Source organism: Oncorhynchus nerka, unplaced genomic scaffold, assembly GCF_034236695.1.
Source record: "Oncorhynchus nerka isolate Pitt River unplaced genomic scaffold, Oner_Uvic_2.0 unplaced_scaffold_4705, whole genome shotgun sequence".
Lineage (NCBI taxonomy): Eukaryota > Metazoa > Chordata > Actinopteri > Salmoniformes > Salmonidae > Oncorhynchus > Oncorhynchus nerka.
The window spans coordinates 5,341-13,318 of record NW_027036599.1 but is presented as its reverse complement, the minus strand read 5'-3'; the positions used below and the strand labels follow the sequence as shown (position 1 = coordinate 13,318).

General features: G+C 41.4%; 1 pseudogene; it reads left to right on the top strand.

The window, feature by feature from the left end:
- The first annotated feature begins 5,648 nt into the window (after positions 1–5,648).
- On the top strand, positions 5,649–7,609 carry LOC135566493 (uncharacterized; annotated as a pseudogene).
- The last annotated feature ends 369 nt before the right edge of the window (positions 7,610–7,978 follow it).

Sequence of the window (7,978 nt, the reverse complement as noted above, 5' to 3'; positions counted from 1 at the left end):
CGTATGTTTTAGTTGATTAAAACGCATGGGTCGGTATGGGTTTGTGGAGCGCAAACCAAGGGATCTATTCGACTATTTGAGTCTCAAATTTAAATGACGTTATATTCAGATATTATTTTTCGCTTATACATCAGTCATTTGTTCCTGATTATACATTTAAATTTGACCGATTCTATCGCAATTGTCAGAATAATGTATATCTCTTTAAACCATATCAAAGAAATGGTGAAAAAGCGAAAATGTTTTCTATTTTATTGTGCGGCTGTCAATCAAGTTTTGCACGGCCATTCGACTACTAATTATTTTGTCTATCACGCCCGTGGGTCTTTAGGGTTACGTATCCCCACCCTAGCGGTTTACTCAGACAATAGTTTCTCTCATTTAATTTCACCTCAAAATCATTTTACGCAAACTCTGGTTAATATGTTTTCTCAATACTACAGTCATTCAGTGTAGCTTGAATTCATACATTCCTGCATGTGTCCTTTAATGAACTTTGAGTTTTAACTAATACTATTAGCTATTTAGCGTAGCAATATATGCATTTAGAGTTTTCTACGCAGATTTCAGAAGCAACAGGTTAAAGTGATTTTTGTTCTTTCTGCCTCTTTTCTATTAAAATAACCACCAACAATTAATAATGGAAACAATTCAGAACACAGAAGTCATAGGTAATATTAATAGTTACAAATAGACAAAACAAGACAAAAACATACAAATACAGGTTATATCTCTGACCTCTCTATAATTTACCCTATCAGACCCGGACTAAGCGGTTTACTGATAAAATTCAACTCCTGAATCAATTCCTCCCTACTGACCCCCTATCAAATTAATCCTATCAGAATTAATACACATTATCTGTCTGACCTCTGAAAGCGGAGTCGCCTCAGTGAATTTCTATCGGACTGAGCCGTGCCGGTCGCGGGACAAAATTACCATTTCCCCCCTCGGTGCCAGATTTAATGAATAGTAATTAACTATCCCCTTACCGATCTCTATTCCTGATTTATATCACACTAACCCCTATCGGAATTAATACACATGTCCAACCCCTATCGGAACTGAATTTATATATGTCCAACCCCTATTGGAACTATCTAGGCCTTTAAGTGATATCTCATCAATGATTTATATCACACCAGCCGTCGCTGGCTTGTTTCTACATATCTTCACTACACTGTTCTTTTCGACTCGTCAGCAAATTTATAAATTTACACAAGAATTCATACTTACTCGGAAATACTGATCAAAATTTAGGCAGACTATACGACAATATGCAAAGTTTGATTTAACAGGTTTTGCTTACCTTATTTATGGTGCACCTTTAGATCAGTTTCCTGAGTTGAGCAGAATTGTTGTCCACCCAGCGAAAATCATCACTCGTCCTCCTTGAATCGTCCTTTCCACGCGCTCACCCCCTCTCACACCCAATCTGCTCGCTTCGACTGGACCGTTAGTTAACAATCCTCTGCGTACCAAGTTCTGTTAGTAATTAAATGTGTAGATGGGTGAGCCGGTCAAGGATCGATTCAGACTAAGTGGTAAATTTTATGACAAGTAACAGTTTATTCAGAGTGAAAATATGTAGTACAGCGTAATTACGGCTCTTCCGTTAGTTCGTGTTGGAACAGCAGGCAGAGAAGCGAGTAAACAGTCAGCACAGCCTGATATACGTCACAGAAAGTAGGTTGACTCTAGGAAGATCGGATCTCCGGATTGGTTCAGCTGGTTGTAGTCTGTAGTCTTCCGCCATTGGCTCAGTTGTCTGTCCGTCATCGTAGAATCTTCTTCGGGCACACAGTGTTCGGTTAAAAGGGAGATTATGTGTGTAATGTGGGAGCTATCCTGTAGGGGACCCCACAGGCTTTACTGTGAAAATACGTTGCTATGTGTTGTCTCAGTTATAACAGTAGTAGCCACAATGTTTAGCAGTAGATTGGTCTCCTGCATGACAATTCTTTACACATTCACCTCATTCACACTGGTAGGTTCGCCAGAGCCCACCCTCACATAAACCAGTGGCTTAGCCGAACCACCTAGTACATTACATTCCTTGTCATACCATAAAAGTGATACGATCAGTTCAAGTGCATTTACACTATGTAATCCTTATGATCCTTTACCAATATAAATTAATAGAATTGTTACTTATATCAAACAGGTGTCTCACAAACTACATTTGGATAACTCCAATGTGCAGAACTTTAGCTTTTCACTACAACAGGTGTCTGCCTACCTTTTAAGTTGACCGGTCAGGTTTGTGAGACACACCGTCCGACGACAGTACTACCTAATCGGCTGGCGCACCAATGTCCAGCGATGTCCCTTTACCAGATCACGCGGTGGTCACCATGTTAGAGCTATGCGTCAATTCGAATCTGGTATCAGGATAAATATGACCGAGTCACCGATTGTATACTATGTATTTTTTATTAGCCAAGCAATAAGTGGTAAATGCAATTTTGGTATATACGTCCCACCTACGCAGGGGCAAACAGAGAACTGGCAGGATGTATGTATTCTTTATACTGTGATAGACATAGTTCCAATCTGTTGGCCTATCACAGTAGAGGCTGGGCGGGTTTTAAATCTCTGCTCAGCCTATTGCAGGCGCTCAGGGCGGGGTCCCCTACCTCTTGGCGCCTGTTGATAGATGTAACTGTTGCTGTGAAGAACATCCATATGCTCATGCTCGATACCTTATCTACCTGGCTCCTGTTATCTAACAAAAGGGCGCTTGTTCTCGCAACACCCCGCTCTGAATGTGCCCCCTCAACTCCTTGAACAGTTCCTGCTCTTCATGCTACTCTGTATTTTTTCCATCATGAGAAAGGGCCCATGGCCCTGAAACTGTTAACAATGTTTCAAGTCAGCTATGTTGCATAACACATACGCATACATCCACACAAGTCAACAGCAGATAATATTCAATCATATATATGGTAATGGGCTATAGTGGCATAACACAGAAACCTCATATAATGTCATAACTTGCACTTCAGGTAAGACAGTTGAACATGTTATTACTCCAACTTAGTGAAAGCGACAAACTGGACACGTTTTCATTTTTCGTCACAAAACAACTTTATATCGAAGGAGTCCCTTGAGTTCACAGCCAGCACGACCGCATAGTTGGGCAGACGACCTTTAGACCCGATGACATGTTTCTACAATGAATTTATTAGCCAAAGCCACCATGACATCACCTAAAAAGTGTGATCGGGGATTTCTATTGGAGAAAAGTTTTAGCTAACATGCATGCCTTACTGTCTGTGAAAATGTACAGTTTTTCGAACTCACTTCACTCCTTGCATAGAGTGAGGGTGCTACTGAATGGTGCTGGCACATGCCCAGACCAAATACGCTGTGCAGTCGACGTGGCCTTAAACCAATCTTAGATTGTACGATTTGCTTCAATTCTGTAATCACAATCTAGTCTAACCGGTATCAAAGATTTTAAATGTGTGTACATCGCACAATGTGACGTGATAATCATAACAGACGTAATCCTAGTGCTGACTGATTAGCGAAATGTAGGTTATTTGTCGGTTAATTGACAGACATCTGTTCAATTGTTTTTTCTGTAGAGCTCAATGTGCATGCACCAGATCAAGCCGAACTGTGCGATGTAGTAGGCGTTTCCAACAGGCCAATATTAAACACAGTTTAGCCAGAAAACGTAATTAACTACCATGATCATAATCCATTTTGCGCCTACTTGTCAGTTCTGTGTTTCTTTCAAGCCTGCTACACTAGGTTAGTGTAGGAAAGAGAAGGGGAGAGCAGAGACAGAAGCATGCGTGATCGAGGAGGGATAGACAGCAGTTAAGCTTTGCAGGTATCTACCTGAAAATACATGATCTATAGGCCTTATTTACTTTGAAGAACTACGAAAATTGTGATATTGTCAGACAGCATAGGGCAGCAGCTCTACAGAGATGATGATTTGGTATTAAATAATAAGTAATAAAATAAAGCAAATGTAACATACACAACAACTGAAATATTTTATAAAGTAAATGTAATGTGAATAAAATGATGGTTAATAAGTGATAAGCAGTCACTACCGTCAAGGGACTTTTATGAATTGTTTTATTCTGTGTTATTACAGCATTCAACCCACATAATGCATAGTGCATTTAATGTGGGCCAATTTGGGTCTCCCAATCACGGCCAGATGTTATACATCCTATTGCACTGAGATGCAGTGCCGTATATATGTATATATTTTATGGCAAATATATATATATATATATATATATATATATATATATATATAATTATCTATTATGTTAATTTATTTTTGAGTACAGACTAGCTAAAAAGTGAAAAGAATAAAGATAATTTCTGGTTTAAAAAAAGTGAAGGTCCAAAATCATAAGTTTGCACACCCTATTTTAAATTGCTCCATGGAATAACTTTGCAGCTGTTTCTGATTAATAAACAATGCCATGCTGGTGGAGTTGTAACATTCAAATAAAATCCAGAATTTCTGCTGGTGCAAATTGAGCCCGCTAGCTGTGACTTGGGCTGTGTTTGACAGGCAGCCCAAATCAGATTTTCTTTTAATAAACTAATTGGTCTTTTGACCAATCTGATCAGCTCTGAAAGATCTGATGTGAAAAGATCAATGTGATTGGTGGAAAGGCCGACTAGTGGTGGGAAAAAATCTAAATTGGGCTGCTTGTTGAAACACATCCTTACTGCCTTGTGTAGTTGGTATATCAGTTGGGTGTATGTTTGGCTGTGTTTAGACACATTCCAATTCTGATTTTTCTTCTTCACTAATTGGTCTTTTGACCATCAGATCATCCCTGAAAAATAGTTCTGAAAAGACCAACTAGCGTGGGAAAAAATCTTAATTGGGTTGCCTGTATGAAAATGCAGTCGTCATCACTGTTTGCTTGATTGATCATGTTCAGCTGCATGTCATTGTGATGTCATAACGATAGCCCTCTTGTTGGATGAATTTCTTAACTCTCTGATTGGGAAGATTACTTACCTTCGAGTCCTCTCTCCTTGTCTCCTTCTCAAAACCCATTGGATGAGAAGCCCAGAGTCCCGCCCCTCTGATCGGCTTCTTCAATGGGCTTTGAGAGCGAGGTGAGGAGAGAGAGAACGTGAAAGGGTAAGCAATTCTCCTTAACTTCTTCCTTCCTCCATCACTTGATTGATTTCCAAATCTGTTCTCTCAACAAAGACATAAAGCTGAACGTGATCAATCAATGAGCCAGTGATTGAATGGCAGTTGCAGGTTCAGGCAATAAATATACTCCCAGCTAGTGGCAACAAAGCAAGATAGTAAATCACAGTGGGCTTAGGGTTCAACGGCAACTATAGTGGTGGCTTGTCTGTTGGTACTTAGATATGGCTTTTGGAATTAATTTGTGGTAAGAGTCTTTGAACAATGTGTTTTGATCTACTACATGGGTCCTGCTTGACCTTTTGATGTTAAATTTCCTTGTGTTACTGAGCACTGAATTTATTTCTTTACAGGATCGTGTTTGCTTTGCTCCATATTCTCAGAACATTTTAAGATCTGCTTGTGCTCCCATGGTAAGGCATAAACAATACATTGTGTTTTTTGTTTTGTTGAAGACCAGCCTTAAAATTGCGGCGACTCATAATTCCCTTAATCTGTTTAGATGCCCAGAGATTAGAGGCTACATGTGTATTCTGGCTCTTCCCAAGTGGAAGATGAACAGAAACAACCAGGTGATGGCTATCCTCAGGATCCAATCAAACCAACTTTTAGTACTTCAAGATCTGTCAGGTGATGCTACTCCCAGAGACTGGCCCCAACACCCATAACCAAGAACTATCCGCAGAGGCTCTGCTTCAAGCTCTATCAAGCCTGCCCCAAGAATGTTAGGCCTCTCTGGCTCTATAGCCAGTAGAACCTCTGTCAGCCACAACAAGCGTCACACCCGCAGTATAACCTCAGGCCAAAGTGTCACCAGCCTAGTGCAGTGAAGATGGTTTCAAGGATTGGGAAGCAAAGGGAATCCAGCCCAAAACCTTTCCATTACAGCCTCGTTCAAGCACCTCTGGATCTGTTCAGAATTTCCTGGGAAGCCATTTATTCAAAGCAACCCCCAGAATTCTGTGGCACAAAGTGGAATCTACCAGTCCGTAAGGAAATGGCTTCCACCCCTGCCTTCAAGCTCCCTCACGTGGTTCTTCAGGAACTTCATTTAGACCAGGTCCTCTGCATTTGGGTCTCTGAAGGTGGAATTGCAACAAATGCGTACAAGCCCAGCTTCTCTCAGTATGTCAAGCCATGCCAGAGTGAGTATGCCTCCGCCAGTAGTGGTTCAACTTCTAGTCAATATGCCCAGAGTATAGATGTTGCCTCCAGCAGCAATGTCCTATACTTAGCCTGGGAGTCTAGCTCAGTCTCTTGCCTTTGAGTTCTAAGCCTGGTAAACACTCCATAGACCTACACACTTTCAAAGCTCTGCCACTTAGCTGGTGCAACACCGCCAGAGCATGTTTACCTCTAACCAGGGTGGCAGTGTACAATCTACAGCCAGAATGTCCTTGCCGCCAACCAGAAGCCAGCAGCACTACACCTGCAGAGCAGCAGCCTGGGCAAGTCTCTGGTCAGGTGGGGGACTACCAGCCTGGTTATGTTACTAGTATTAGGCCAATCTCATCCTCTACAGTTCTGCAGGCTGGCAGTTCTTCAACTTATGTCCAGAAACCAAGCACTCTAAACCTGCCCCCAGGCAAGCTATCAGCGCAGCTATACTCCCAATGCTGTGAAGTCTATCCTAGCTATGCCAGAGGACCTACCCAGAGCAGTACCACCACACCTCAAAGCGTTGTTCTGGTCTACATCTACAACATCCCAGCACGCTATGGTGGCACTCATATCAATCGGCTCAAAGACAGTAATCATAGTGGGCGTAGTGCCTCCACTAGCCACTCCAAACCAGCTCAGGTGTTAACAAGCCAGCAAAACCACCTCCACCTGCCAAACAGAGGGTCCCAGCACCTCCCTACGTCCCAAGTCCTCACACTCTTCTAGATGGGAGCCCAGAACATGACTAAGTGAGAGCTGTAACCACCAGTTGAGGTGATTGCTGTTTATTTTTATGCTACTTAGCCTGTTAGGTTTACACGGGCAGCTTATTGATCTTTTTGCCACTGCTCTTGAAAATTGGGGGGGTAGTAATCAGAATTGGGCAGCCTGTCTTCATGTTTGCTCGTTAATAATCTACTGTTTATCTTCCTAGGTGCTGAGACCATGAAGTGATGCCAGGCGCTGTACTTCAATGGTTTTAATAAATAATGCTGAATCTTATCCAAGTTCAGTCTCACTGTCTCCATTAAGTTTATTTTACTGACATGTCTGCTTGGTCCAGCAGGACTTTTTGAATGCTGGCATTTGTTAAGCTGTTGCATGACTGGACCTCTACGATGAGCCTGAAGCTGTGTTGGGCTTAACATTTGCTGTGTGATAGGACCAGGGATTGAATCACATGATTCAGAATGCTAGATGTTACATACTCTGAACATTTTCTTGGAACAGCAATTACCTTACCAATCTTAATAGCAATATTATCTATGTGTTCTGACCATGATAAAGCTGCATCCAACATGATGCCTTGTAGTTTTGTTTTTCACTTGCTCTACATGTCTTCTATTCATCAGCAAGCATATATCTTCAACCAAATACAATACATTTAGTTTTAGAAAAAAGTTCAACACAATTTGTTCATCAACTCATTCAGACACCAGTCTTGGGTCAGTACATCTGTTAGCTCATTACATTCTGATGCTGCGGTATACATCGTAGAGTCATGGGCATATATTACTACTCTTGCTTTGTTCATTACTGGAGGTAAAGAGAAGTGGGCCTAGGCAGCTTCCTTGAGGAAAGATCACAGCGTATATCTTTACTGTTTGTTTGCTGTTAAAAGAACACCTTTGCCTTCTCCTGGATAGATAGCTTTCCATCCAGGATAGAGCT